This window comes from Ochotona princeps, chromosome 9 (genome assembly GCF_030435755.1).
Source record: "Ochotona princeps isolate mOchPri1 chromosome 9, mOchPri1.hap1, whole genome shotgun sequence".
Taxonomy (NCBI): domain Eukaryota; kingdom Metazoa; phylum Chordata; class Mammalia; order Lagomorpha; family Ochotonidae; genus Ochotona; species Ochotona princeps.
This window is the reverse complement of record NC_080840.1, coordinates 76,236,714-76,252,590: the sequence shown is the minus strand read 5'-3', so window position 1 is coordinate 76,252,590 and position 15,877 is coordinate 76,236,714.

Sequence of the window (15,877 nt, the reverse complement as noted above, 5' to 3'; positions counted from 1 at the left end):
AAGTAAATAGCAACGTAAATCAGTGGTGAAGCAAAATGGAATAGTTTTTAAAAGTAGTCAATCCAATAGTGGGCAGAAAAAGAGAAAGAACAGATGGAAAAAGAGAAAACAATGAGCAATATGGTGGTTTTAAATTTAACCATGTCAGCGATTACATTAAATGATCCTGTGCACCCAAATTAAAAGACAGAGATTGCCAGGTCTGGGGGAGGCAGCAGGCAGGGCTTCCTTCAACACATTTATTCTTAAGTATAAAGGCATAGATAGGCTCAAATTAAAAGGCTAAAAACATGCATACCATAACATTTAATCAAAGCAGAGCAGGAGAAGCTGTGTTGATACCAAGTACATTTGATTTCAGAAAGAAAAGTATTTCTGCAAATAGTTTGTACAGTAAAGGATGATAAAGTGGTCCATTCACGAAAGCAATGCATAAAAATCTTAAATTTATATGTATATGCAAAATATACAAAGCATTTACGAATCGCCTGAACCAAGAAATAAAGGCACACTTCCTACTGAAAATTACAACATGCTTCTTCCAGTAACCAATCAGCATGTATGTAAAATCTCACTAAGGACAGAGAATGTCTGGAAGTCAGCGTCATCTAATTGGCATTACAGGACATCTAGCCCAACAACTACAGAATGCGCCTGCTTTACTTGGACTGTTCACCAAAACAGACCAAATCCTGGATGATGAAATAAGCTCAACAAATTATTTTATTTCTGCTAAGGAAAATTGCGAGCCAGATTACTGGGAAATTCTAACAATGTAAAGAAGATTTTAAAAACCCACACTACTAGTCTTACAATACTCTTTTAGCAAAAGTACAAGAGCTGAAAACATTCTCCAATTCATTTTTTAAAAAGGTTTACCTATTTTTATTTGAAAGATAGGTTTACAAACATAAGGATAGACAGAGAGAGAAAGATCTTCCATCCACTGGCTCACTCCCCAAATGGCTGCAAAACTCAGAGCTGAACTTATCCAAACCCAGGAGCCAGGAACTTCTTTTGGGTTTCCCATGTAGACACAGGGGCCCAAGGACTCGAACCATTCTCTCCTGGTTTCCCAGGTCGTTGAATCAGAAGTGGAGCAGCTGATACAACAATCAGATGTGAGGGATCAGCCTGTTGAGCCACTGTGCTACCGCTGTGTCCCCTGCCGAACATTAGTTTTTATGATGGTCTTTTGTTATTTCACATCTTGAAAAAAATGTATTTGGGTTTATGTATTAAGTATATTTCCTAAGCATATTGCAATTCAGAAAAAATAAATCTTTCTGCATAATTCCATTATATTTAGAAATTAAGCAACGTAGGTCTCACAAACTCCCTGGTTAAAGTGGAGAGCACAAGAGAAGTTGAACTAGCTATTTTTAATTGGGATGAAAATAATTGTATATTTGATTCAGACATACTAAAATTTGAGTGAGACATGTAAAGTGGTACTCATTGGTAGCAATAAATGAAGAAAAGTCTCAAATCAATACTTTAATTATCCACATTAATAAGCAGAAATAAATTGGCCAAATTACCCTCTGTCTAATCCAGAAGAGAGGTAATAAAGAACAGAAATCAACGAAGAAAAAGCAATCGAATAAAAACAAAACTAAAGTTAAAGCCGGTTCTCTAAGAAAATTAATAAAACAATTTTGGCACAACAGGATGTGTGGTTAGGGTCATTTACATAGGATATGTAGTTACATTCTTGGGCTCACCCATTAGAAGCCTGTAGCCCCTCTACCCAGGTTAATCATATCTAGGGATATTGTCAGATGTGCTCTGTAAGTCAGTGTTACCTCTAGCTTAGAGCTATTTTTTCTAGAAATATTAGTACCAGAAAAAAAAAAAAAAGGAAAGTTAAAACAATCCATATCAGGAATGAAAGTTGGGTCATTACTACAGATCTTACTGTTGCTAAAAATATAATAAAGGAATATATAAAAGTAAGTTTTTGGACAACAAATTAATCTGACATGAAATTGACACAATTTTGAAAAACATGAACTACCAGGCATCACAAAAAAAGTAGATTTGAGAGATTCTCCTAAGATAAATTGCTAGTCAGACAAATTTCCTGGAAAAGTCTAACAAACATTTAAAGAAGTAATATCAGTTCTACAATACTCTTTAGAGAAAACAGAAGAGTAGGAAACATTTCCCAGTTCAGAGCCCAGAGTGGTGGTTCAGTGGCTAAACCTTAACTTGAGTGTGCTGGGATCACATAAGGGCACTGGTTTGTGTTCCAGCTGTTCCACTTCTCATCCAGCTCCCTGCTCACAACTTGGGAAGGCAGTAGAGTATGGCCCTAAGCCTTGGGCCCTGCACTTGTGAGTGAACCAATGGACAGAAGATCTCCTCTCTGTAAAGCTGTCTCTCCAATGAAAATTGTAAAAATTAAATAAATATTTTTAAAAATCTTTAAAAAATTTTTTCTAATTCATTCTGATGTGGGAAGGAATTTCTCTTAGAAGAATCGTTTAAATATTTTGCAAGAGTTTTCTCTCATTCTGATGGTTGCTTCTTCACTTTGTAGATTGCTTCCTTTGCTGTACAGAAGCTTCTTAATTTGATGGAGTCCCATTGGTTTATTTTGGCTTTGATTGCCTGTGCTCTTGATGATTTTTCTAAGCAGTCTTTCACAATTCTTATGTCTTGCAGAGTGCTTTTTTGCAACAAAATGGTCCCAACTAGAGACCACTATGCCCAGTGAAGTAAGCCAATACAAAAAGGACAACTATAGGTTCTCTCTGATATAAGGCAACCTTCATGCAGAAATACAAGTCCATGCATAATCATGCATACAGTCATCTAGAAGAATTGTGTAATGGAGACTCATATTGAGATATGAAGATACAATTCAGTGTGCACCTCTACTTTCAAATCAAAGATGGACTCCCAATGAAACTGTTAAATATATCTTGACAACAGAATGCAGGGCACTCTGCCATTGTCCAGACCTGCAATGTCAGGATACTTTGAATAGCAGATAGGACTTATGACTTTTTGAAGGACTAAACTATTGTAATGACATTGGGGAAACCAGTGGTGGGAGGGGATTTGAGAATGGGGGGAGGGGAATTCCCAGGTTTTATGGAACTGTATCATAAAATAAATATGCCTGCATACTTATAATGAAAGGAAATAATGGTATATCAAAGTATAGTACATTTCTGTGAAGTTCTGTTATCTCACCTGCCAGGCTACGTATCATGTACTTCATTATTATTAAAGTATGCTATGTGTAAGCACAAAAAAAGAAAAGAAAAAGGATATTGCAAGAAAAACACAAAAACATCTATCATGAACAAAACAAAAAATCAGCTGAAATCTGAATAATGCCATGTGTCTTGCAGGAGTCATTATGCGAATGAAAAATGGATTTGAAATTTTAAAGATTTGTCAGGAAAATTCACTGTATCAAAAAATACAAGAAAAAGAAATTATATGATCAACTTCAATGCAAGCAGAGAGGTTTTTTTTTTTGAAAATTCAGTATATATTATTGGATAAATTGAAAAAAAAAACCTCCCAGAAAACTAGAATGGATGAGAGCATCATTTATTTGAGAAAAGATATTTAAAAATCCTGCAGCCAACACACACTCAATGACGATAGACTGACTGCACTTTTTTCAAGATTTGAAACAACACAAAGATCTCAGTTGTCATTCTCCTATTCAAAATTATACTTTTATTCACAGCAAGAAGGGAAAAATGGGATATTTCATATTGGAAGACAAAAACTATAAAAGCTTCACAGATGATCCGATTGTTTAGGTAGAAAATTGTAGGTTTTCTAATAAAGCAAAAGGCAATAGAAATAGTAAATAAGTTAAACTTTAGAATATAAAACTGATTGTTTCATTTTAAATTTACAAAGAGAATTTGAAATTTTATCAACATATCAATGTATCAAATCATTAATAGCAACATCAAAAATATGAACTACTTTCATAAACATGAAAAAATATATGCACGATTTCAATGCCGAAAACTTCAAAGCAAGGAGTAGGATGAGTATGATCAGAAATTACTAACATTACTAAAGGAATAAACTACTATGATAATGCAAGAGGAAATATGGGAAGGGAAAATGGGGAGGGAGAGAGAGGAGTTTTTATACCTATAAAACTGTACCATGGAAAATAATAATAAATATATGAAATATAAAACCCTGCAAACCTTTCATAAAAGGCAAATAAGAAAATTTTGGGGATTTTGTACTGGCCAGGATTTATGTGATAGGACACAAAACTCATGAACAATAAGAAAAAAATGCTGACTTGGACTTTATAATTACATATTTTTCTTTGTTAAACACATTAACACTGGCTAGTCAAATCCAACAACACATTAAAAAAAATCTGTCTACCCTGACCAAGAGGGTTTTATACCTGAGATGCAGGATTGTTCGACATAAACAAATCAATAAACATGAACAGCGCATTAACAAACTGAAAAATAACAAAACATATTATTATCTCAATCTATGTGGAGAAAATAGTTTGTGAAATACATATTTTCATGATAAAACCCTTGAAACAATTGAATACAGAACATTCCTCAACACAATCCAGGCAATATTTGATTAATATTTAATGCTACAACCAGCATCACATTGAAAGGGGAGAGTGAAAGCATTTCCACCGAGATTCAGAACCAAACAAAGATGCCCACCCTCACCATTATTATGCAACTTAGTTCCAAATATTTTAGCCAGACTCATTAGACAAGAAAAAGATGACATGATCTGATGTATAGAGAACTTTACTAAGAGATTATTAGAACTCCTAAGAGAGTTCAATAAAGTTCCAGAATATAAAATCAATGCACAGATTCAATAGCAGCTATATACAAAAACAATGCCGTGGCTGAGAAAGAACTTGTAAGACCAATACCATAACACAGCTGTAAGAAATTCAAATGCCTTGGGTTCAGTTTAACCAAGGACATGAAGGCTCGCCATAGTGAAAATTATAAAACTTTAAGAAATGGAAAAACTTTCCATGTCCATGAGTTAGAAAAATTAGTATCATTAAAATGTCTGTACTATCCAAATCAGTTTACAGATTCAATGTGATTTCAACTGAAATAATAAGGACATTCTTCTCATATCTAGGAAAAAAAAAGCTATCCTAGAATGCATATGAAATCACCAGAGATCCCAAATAGCAAAGCCACTTTAAACAGTAAAAACAAAGCTGGAGGTATCATAATGCCAGATTTCAAGAGAAATTTCAGGGCAGTTGTGACCAAGTCTGGTATTAACACAAAAATAGATATGTACAGTACAAAGCAGATTAGAAACCCCAGAAATGATTAATCCGTGAGTCTACAATCAACCAGTTTTTGACAAATGACCTAAAGTCACCCAATCACAACTCATTGAAAAGGCAGTTCAAAGGTTGGGAAAATTTTGTCTTGATATGCAAAAGTATAAAACAAGACCTATTTATACCCTACGCAAAAATCAACTCAAAATTGATCGAATGGTTTAAATTTGACTTGAAGCCATCAAACTATAAGAAGAACAGATGATGAGAGTTATTTGCAAGACCTGCAACAAAGAGCTGCATAAAACCGTAAGACTTGAAAAGCATATCCAATGGAAAGCAGAAATAACAAATGGGGTTACATCAAGCTAAGAAGCTTCTACACTGCAAAAACAATCAACAAAGTCAACAGGCAAATGACAGAACGTGGGGAAGTATTTTCAAATTAAACATTTGATAAAGGCTTAATATCCAGTATGTATAAATGGGGCTCAAGAATATGTAGAGTACAAATAATAATATGTATGAGGGAAATTGATATTTTGAGATTTGATTATTTATTACGCTTCTCTATACTCATAAGAAATAATGGTTTTTCTGTTTGTTACTGGCTTCATTCTACTTAGTGGATGATTAAGCTTATAATTATAATGCAATTGAAAGCATGTCATTGCAGAAATTAAAGGAAACAGGAGAATAGAAGGGAAGGGGGGAACAGGGCAGAGAGGGAAGTACCATTATGCCCTTAAAATTGTATGCCTGAAATACATTTAATCTATCCACTTGACATAAATAAAAAATGAAAAACAGACCATGTATTGACATAAAATATTGTGAAATACTTCTATGATAAAGTCCTGGTCCCAAGAATATAGAAACACCCCTCATACCTCAAAAGTAAGAAAACAAACATGATTTAAAGATTATTCATTGATTTATCAACTTATTTGAAAGACAGAGAGATGCAGGGAACCAAGATGTCCCATGAGCTGGTTCACTGTCCAAATGCTTGCCATGAGTAGGTCAGGGCCAGTTCAAATTTAGGCACATAGACATCAACCTTAGTCTGTCACAAAGATGCAGCTCCTTAAACATCATGTGCTGTCTGCTAAAGTGCACATTAGCAGGAAACGGGAACTCAAATGGAACTGGGATTCTAGTCTATGCAGGGCCCAGTCTCCCAAGGGCTAAGTCCACAGCTTAGCTTGTTCTTCAAGGGGTAACAGGATGCACAATCTTGGCCTGATACATTTAGTTCCTGGCTTAACCACAAGTTCCTACTTCCCTGCTTCCCTTTTATCAGGATGCCCCTGGGGGTCTTAGGAGCTGCTAGAGCATTGGAAAAATACTGGGAGGAACCAGAGAGTATAAAAGGCAGGCTAGAGTCCAATAAAGGCAGCATTCTCTTTGCACGCATGGCCCAGTGTGTTGTCTTCTTTGTAACCCTAGTCCCTCCGCTCGACTCGGGGTACACGGCGACGCAGGAGTTGCTGACAAGTCTAGGAAATTTCATAAAGGATGCAAGCATCCATTGCAGTTAATTAACCACTGTGCCAAAGGCTTGTCCCCATGACTTTTAAGACAAATACAAAATGAACTCATACTTCACTAAAATAAAATATATACATTAAAAATCATGATAAAAACTCGCCATCACATTGTCTTATTACAACGTAAGTTATAAGCACAAGTCTTGGATACAAATGGCTAAGCTATTAAAAAGTCTTAATTTTAAGTACTTATGATAATTGGAGCAAGTACAATTTTACACATTGTCAGTCTGAATGCAGACTTTTCCTACCACTTTGGAAAACAGCTAAGCAATTTCTTTTAAATGTATACATATATCTACCACTTGACTCAAAAATCTCCAAAAAAATTTACCCAACATAATGAAAATGTATGTCTACAACAAGACTTGTGATAAGTATTTATACTGAATGTATTCTTAATTGCCAAAACTTGAAAACAGCTGGAGTTTTCATCAGCTGGTGAACAGATAAGTCAACTACAGTAGATTCGCTCAATGGTCAATGGAATATACTTACTAATAAAAAAATGAAATAGTTACATATGCAAAAACATTCCTAACTCTCAAATGCATTAAGAGAAAGATGCCAATCTTAAATGGCTACATATTACACGATTCCACTGTCCTCTGAAAAAGGAAAAGCCGTTGAGACAAAGAACAGATTGGTGATTGTCAGCCCTGGAGCTGTGGGGAGGAAAGACACGCATAAAACCACTTTGGGATGATAAAATGCTCTCTCTTGTCTGCGGTGTTGGCAACACAACTGTATGCATTTGTCAAAGTTCACTTTAAGTTGTGAATTTCTAAACCTTCACATTATACCTTAATAACCTTGATTTTTAAAACGCTCAAAGGTGACATAAAAGAGGAGGTAAATCTTGACATTGAAATTGTCGTGTTTTTAAAAAATAGCTAATGTGCTGGCAATGTAATTTTTAATTTTCTTTATTATAAATTTGCTGGTGATTTTATTAGTGTCTTCAGTGGTGTTCACCGAAACGCAGCCTAAGTGTAAATACTTATTGTCCTTAATTGGCCTTTGTTACTACTCCCTTTCTCTGGCTATTAAAGGTGACTGCCTTGAATGAGCTGTAAGAAAATTATTAAGTGTTATCATCTCCAAAGGTGGGATCACAGCACATGACTTCTTTCTACATTTCTGTGTCCTGAAAATGTATTATGATTGCTGTGTGTTGTTATTGTCACCAGGAAAGTGTGGTGAAACACAGCAATACTCCAGATTACTTTAGCTTTATTTTTTAAGATATAGGACTTTCTCGAGCTGTACACCTACCCACGGTGTGTTCAAATTGTCACTCACTTCCTAGCAGTCACCTGTCTAATTTAGGTTGCTTCCTAAGGGACTAACAGATGTTGGTCACCATGCAGGCTTGCAGCAGAAATCTTTGCAAGTAGGCTGTGTGGAAATTGGTGCCTATTTCTGACTTTCCTAGGGTATATTCACCTACAGCATGAGCAATCTGTTTAAAATATCCCATCTTATGTTCAGAAGTATCTTACTTACACGCAAAGAAGATACTTGTAATATCTAGGTCACATATTCTGTTATATTTGTGAGGTCATTCATAGTTCAAGCAATTTTTCTCTATCTTGTACCATGTTTACGCAGAGTTGTCAGGGGTGATAGGCACATTTTCTAAAATAATTCTGCTAATGAAAAAATAATTGATGTTGTCTTTTCTATCATGAAAGAATTACAGTGAGACTCCTGTAAAATTGGAAAACACAGATCTCCCCCACTCTTCTATCCCTACTATTCAGGAAAATGCTGTGACAAACATTTTAGGATCTCTCTTCTCTGTGTGTAACCACAAATATACGTATTTAAAGCCATTCCTGCCTTGTGGCCTCTTTTCAGTAGTTACTTTGGTAAAATAAAACTGCAGCACGCTGCACTGTCTAGTCTGCAGCTCAGGGTTTCTTGACACAGTTTTTATGAGAAGAAACAGTGAGTTGTAAGACACAATTTGGCAAGATCTTGCGCCCCTTTCACTTACTTTGGTTCCTCATCTATTTCTTTATTTCTCTGCATTTATTGAGACCATTTTCTTTGTTTGAAGACTTGCTTGTTTTTATCAGAAAGGCAGAATTACAGAAAGAGGCAGAGACAAAGACTGAACTCTTTGTCTATCGATTCACTCCCCAAGTGGCTGCAACAGCCAGACTGAGCCCTCCGAAGCCAGAAGCCAGGAGCCAGTAGCAACTGGGAAATGAACTGGTGTCTATATAGAATCCTGGAGCATGCGAGGCAAGGACTTGAACCAGCAGGCTACCGTGCTGGGCCCACTGAGATCCTTTTTGTCACTCTTTTAGCTTAGTCTATCCATGACTGTAACAATAACAATCCTCCTGCCTCAATATGACCAACTCCACCTGTAAGTGAAGCGTTTCCTAATGAAATCAGCATTCTTGGGTTATTGATTTCTGCTTAGTAATTTTCTTTTAGTTTTTAAGTGGAATATCTTCTATGCTTTTCCTTTTAGTGCTTCCATTCCTTAAAAACTCGTCCTCTCTTTTCCCTGTTTATCTACAGAAGTTATCCCAAGGTTCCAGAACAGTTCTGTAGCCTGATTTCAAGCTATATTATTTCCTCCACCAGACATTAATTTTTTTAAAAAAGGGGCAGAGTTCTTAGATAAAAGCTATCTAGTCATAGGTTTTAAGAGATGTATGATTTTCCTTATAAACTTATAATTTCTAATAGCTAGGTGAACAAAGCTGTATTAGTAATGGAGTCACTGCACATTGTTAGAGTTCTATTCACTGTTAAATCAAAGCAACATTTACCTCTCTCTTTCAGAGCAGATGGAGACCTATACAATGATTCATTTCATAACCTTCAAAAAGAAAAGGCAACTGTTCCACCTTGGAATAAAATGGGAGACCAAAGAGACAGATCTTATTACTACCTTGAAGGTCAGTAACCAGAAGAACAACATTTTTTTATTAATGATTTTTTTTCTAAGTTACAGAAGTATAATAGACATAGAAATGAAACTCCTTGAACACAAACTGTATATTAAACATTAAAAGAAGTATATGTCTCTCTTTAAAACCTGATTCTTGCTACAGATGGACAATTCTACCCATTGGAGGCCACATGGGATCCACTGCATTAGAATGTCTTTATGGTAGTGATTATATTTCAGTCAAGGGTCAATGAAAAAGAAGCCAATTAAGGAGATCTCTGGCTTCTCTGCGTTATTAGTCAGATGTTTCAGAACCAACATAGATATCAGCTTGCTATATTTAAATGGCTTTTCAAAACCCCACGTTTACCTTTAAAATCTAGACCTTCTAGCAATAAAACAACTTTTCTCAGCAGTAACTCTGGGGGTCTGTTTTTGGAACATCATGAGATGTGGTTAAAATGATATGATGTAGTGACATTGCCACTGTGGTAGTCAGAATCACATTGAGGTCTGTCCTTTATCTGACCAGTGCTGTACTAGCACAAGAGGTTTTGGGGACAATGTTATGGGTGATGATATATTAGATTCTGAAATTAATGCTTGTCTGTCACTCAGTGGGCTATGAAATCTTTTCTACTTGGGCCATGCATTCCAGAAGGTCAGGGGGTAGACAGCTGTCAAAGCTATGTGACTTCTAACAGCATTACAAACTAGTATCTGTGAAGAAGAGTAAAGGGATTTGTATCAGTCAACAGCCAGTCAGGTACAGGTGGCTCAATTAAGATAAATTGGTGTAAGCAAATTTGTTGCAAAAGCATTAGAAGAGCTTGACAGAAAACTAAGGAAAGTGAGGTGACCGCCTACTACAAACTGTAGGAAGTCTGTGGAAGGTCAGTGGAGAAAGAGGAGTCTCCCATTCCCCGGAAGCCAACTCCCTTACTGGCCTGGGGAACCACCACAGGGCAGCCAAGATGTTGGCTCCTGGAGGAAAGGACTGTCTGGGGACTACTGGAACCTCTGTGGTGGGAACTGGAAGAGGCTCTCCTCAGGAAGGAGATGAGAGACACCATGCTGGCTTCTTCTACATTCATCTTTTGCCAGGGCTTCCCACTGCCCAAGTCTGACAGGAAACAATTCTGTATGGGAACATGAGTAATGGACCGTGCAGATGTCAGTGCACAGGAGAAGTATGCAAAGGATCTCACCTGTGAGAGAATACATAAATGACCAACATGTCACCACTGCAGGTAGTATCACACACTTCCTTGGTCAGACCTGGATATTGTTTGAAGTACATTCACAAGGAAACTTAAACATAAATGACCAGGACTCACTTCTGGGTTACGAAAAGTTACAAAAACACAAAACGTGGTGTTTTCCGAAAGTGGTGACAAGGAGAGGGAAGTTCTTCCTGCATTTGGGGCAGAATTGAGTGTGGCTTCTTAAGAGATGGTTCAGAGTGATCAGACTAGAAAGGTGGCAAAGGGACAAGGAGGGACAGTTGAAGTAACAGAGACAGCAATTATGAGGTAAAGCCAGGCTGTAGTGCTGGTAGCGGGTGGAAGTGAAGTTTGCAAGATAGAGGTGACAGGGGTCTAGGGACTTGTTTGGGAAAGGCCCAGTCTTAGCAAGAGGACAGTCTAGTGGCCCATCCAGGCCAAGTAACCATATGACCCCCACATCTGCAGGAAAGGAAGTTCAATAGGATTTCATGGACTTGCTTGCATTAGATGACAGAATGGGAATCAGCTTTTGCAAGAGTCATTTAATCCTGGGGAAATAAACAGCTCTATTGTTAGAACACACAGTGTGTATTCAACAATATTCATAAAAGTAACAGAAACAATTGCTAGTGTTTACTGTGTGCTCAAGTGCTGGGCAAAGTGATGAATTCATACAGTATCTCATTATTTCTCATAATAATATGGTACCATAGGTTCTCTTTTAAATCACTTTCTAGACCCAAAGAGTAAGACCTAAGTCAGATCATTGACAGTAAAAGATGGGCAAGAAATCTGAGTGTGGCCCATCTGATATCAGGGGCTTCTTTATTCAATCACCAGACTATGCTCTCCCACTATGTAATCGTTGTGGTGTGATTATATAATCTCATCTTCCTCAAGTCTAGTTATACTTTAGTACTTCTTTAAAGGGATACATTTGGAAGATTTTTTAAAGCCATGTGCATCTCAGGAAGAAGGTTAAGTTTCTTGAGAAGTATGCATTATCCCCAAATGCTAAGAGAGGCATACATCAACCTTATACTCCCAGAAGGGATCCTTTGGCCCTACTTGAATGTGGCCAGATGCCACCCATCTGGCTGTGCATCCTGCTTGAGTTATTCAGTAATTTGACTCATTGAAATAGTCTGCACCGCAGGCTCTACTTGGTAGTCCTCTACGGAACAGAAACAACAGCTCTGCAGATGTGACCACGCTGATGAAAAGCAAGGCTGTGTCTAGTTAGAAAGGCCTGTCAATCCTTTCTCATACTTCTGAATGGATGTCATCAGGAAGGCGAGCTTTCATGCAACTGAAAAGGGTAAATGTTTCTTCCCGAAGAACTCAGTCTTCTATAAAATGATCATGGAGAGAAGCCTGTGTGTCTCTAGCTTCATCCCGTTCATGTTGTAATGTAGCTGGGATTTAGAATTTCCGTTTCTGAAGCAAGTCATTGTATAATACCACCAGCCAAATTTTAACTGGTGATAGGATGTTCTGGAATCACTCTCCTTTTGCTTGGGGAAAAACAGACAAGCAGTTTAGTATGCTTGATGTCAAAGCCAGGTATGGAAACTTACAGGGCAATATCATTCCTCATTGGTGCAGTTACTGGGGCCACTCATTTCTGTTTTTTGTTTTAGATTTATTTATTTGAAAATCAGAGTTACATATGGGAGAGAGTGAGAAACACACAGACAGAGAAAGTGAGAGAGAAGACCCATCTTCCATTGGTTGGTATTTTCCCCAGAGTTAGACCAGGCTGAAGTGAGGAGCTAGGAGCTAGGAACTTTATCTGGGTCTCCTGCGGGAGTGGCAGGGTCCCAAACACTTCAGCCATTTTTGGTTGCTTTTCCCAGGCCATTAATAGGAAGTTGGATTGGAAGTGGAGCAGCTATGACTTGAATCGGTGACCATACAGGATGCTGGTAGCACAGGCAGCACTTTTTCCCCCTATGTCACAAAACCAACCCCACATTTATTTGTTTTAATCTTGATATTTTCAGTTAACAAAAAAGTGTTGTCGAAGATTAAAAGTAAGAACCCTAAAGAAAAAAAGTTGGTAAATTGGACTCCATGACAATAAATATATTTTTTTTTTGTGAAGAGACATTTTCAAGAAAGTAAACAATGAAGCACATATTAAAAGAAAAAATAAAACTACTCATTAAATGCCTACTAAGGAAAGAAATGGTATCCAGGGCAGGGAAAAACTCCAACAACACAAAAATTTGAAAGCAAGCTGATTTTAGAAAATGGACAGAAACTTGAACAGACTCTTTGATCAAAGAAGTGAAGACAAACAAGTAAACATACAATGGTGCTTAACATCATCAGACATTAGAAAATGTCATGAGAGGTAACAGACCTGTCAGAATGGCTGATACTAGAGAAGTCTGATTATCCTTAGTTATAACAATAATGTGGAGCAAATGAACCTTTCATGTCGCTCATGGAAATACAAGCCTTTGTTGCAAAACTGGAAGACAGTCTGAAAGCTTGCTTAAAATTTATATATGTATTTTTTCATGTGTCATAATTTGTATTGGAGTTTGATCACTTAACCGGATACTAAAGGGAAGGAAATAAAAGGCAAATTTCAAAAATCAACTTTAGATTTCTCCAGAATTTTTAACAAATCCATTGCATGCTGACTGTCCTGTGAGAAAATCCTGATGCTTCTGTGTCCAGTGGCTTGGTTATTTCTCACAGTAGTACAAACATGGCCATTTAATAGAAGAAGAAACGGAGACTCCAAACAGATGATAATTTTCCAAAGCCAGCCAAACAAATGTCAGAGAGGAGTTTAAAGCCAGTGTTAGTCCAATTTTAAACTCTAGTTCTAAAAGCCATGCTATTGACCGTATGTTTGGGAAAGGCCCAGTTTTAGCCTTGCTAAAAGCCAGGCTGCTGATGCTGGTGTTGCTGAGCTAGCTGGCTCCTCTTCTTACCTTACTGTGCCAGACTTACTGGAACAAGACTGTGAGGGTTCTACTGCTTAACTGCTTACCATAGAACAAAAACTGAAAATAGAAGGAAGCACAGAAATGTGCACAAAAATATATGAACCCCACAAATAATTTTTAAAGTGGGGAAAAAAGAAAGGCAACATATTAAAAAGTGTAATGATGAGACAGTGAAGCTATTTGCTTAGGCTGATTCTCGTACCATTCTTAAGAAGCCAACACCTGAATGAAGGTGGACATCTGTTTGTAGTCCGGGAGACGATGATGGCACAAAACACTCTAGACAGGAGGCTTCCTATCATTCTGATCTGAGTTTGAATGGATTCAAGAAAAATAGAAGCTGATTAACCAAACTTATCTTGATTCATTATGTTAAACTGATCTTAAAAACATCTGAAAAAATGATTGAAATTTAAAAATTTCTAATTTTAAAATAAAAAAATAATTTCAATCAGCCTATTGACATTTCTGTCACTTTCCAGTGACTCATTTTGCCAGTGACAAAAGCTTGGTCTAATTAGGGGTGATATTTAACTTCTCATTCACAGTACAAAGTTTGCATCTGGAATAGCGTGTTCATTAAGAAGTTTTTCAAATTGCATTGGAACTATTAAAAGTTGTTAAACACATGCTGGCCAAGACTAGAAACTCTAGTTTTATCCTTATTATCAAGGAGTGCTTCTTGTTTAATTTTCCTGCCATATATGTGAGTTTACATGTAAGCATGGATACTCAGACATTTGTTTTTCCAGCTGCAATCTGTTTAGAAACCCTCAAAATTAGTAATGAGCAAAGTTAAAATTGCATTTCTTCTTCTGGCTTTCATTTGTTGGGCACTTACTATGTGTCACAATATGTTCCAGGAATTTTAACTGAAGTGTTTCATGACAAGGAGCTTCCTATGGGAAAAGAAGCTGAGACTCCAAGAGCTCTTGAGGGTTCCCTGTGATTTACAGAGCTAAGACTGGCTGGATAGTATGAAAATCAGGTCCGTTTCCTGTTCCTAATGGTTGTGTTTAAACCTCTTCAGGTGTCTGGACCTCTTCCTAGACTATGAGAGTATTTATTCCTGCTAGTCTTTTCTTGCTTCAGATCAGATTATTTGTATTATCATCAATATCCCCCAAACTGTATTTACCTGTTAGACACAGCTACACTTATGGTAGCATATAAATTAGCAACATAATTTCTAGAATAAGACTACATGTATTCAAAATCAGACACATATGCTTGCTGTGAAGTCTTACCCAGTTTGTAGAACCTTTCTGTCCCTTCAGTGTCTCCATTTGCAAAGGATGCTAGTATGATCTACCTGGTGATTCTTGGTGTTTGGAGGATTAAGCCAGTTGAAGCCTGTGAAGCGGTTAGCATCTTCCTGACTCATGCAAAGTTTTCAGAATGTTATTGAAGTGTGGACATCGTTTTGAAGTAATTTAGCGTAGGAATGTTTATTTCAAGAGCCTAAAAAGAGGAACACTGGAATTCAAATTTTTGTAGAAGTTATAACAAGAATGTTCATTCTCAAGACTTTCTTACATACTGTTGTCATTTGTACACTTTATACTATTACACGCTATAGTCTATACATTGTTGTCAAACTAATCTGATTGTAAGCCTTGCTTCCCTAATAACTTTCCGCTTTGCAGAAAACACAGACAGAATAGGTTCAAAATAAACCTCCTTAATTACAGTCGGATCTGTAATTTGACAGTAATAAATGTTTCTACCATTTCTCTTTATATAACCAGTGTTTAAGGCAAAGCAGACCACTTGATGGTCCTCAAACTCTTTTAACCCTTGCTGCCTCCCATATATCTGCAAATCCATGCTGCCACTTTCCCCGCATCCTTTATCCTTTCCACTGCAAGTATTCTCTCTTACAGCAGTAATTTTCACTCTGTGATATGCATCTGAACCCCCCGGGGGATTATTACAACACAAACTTT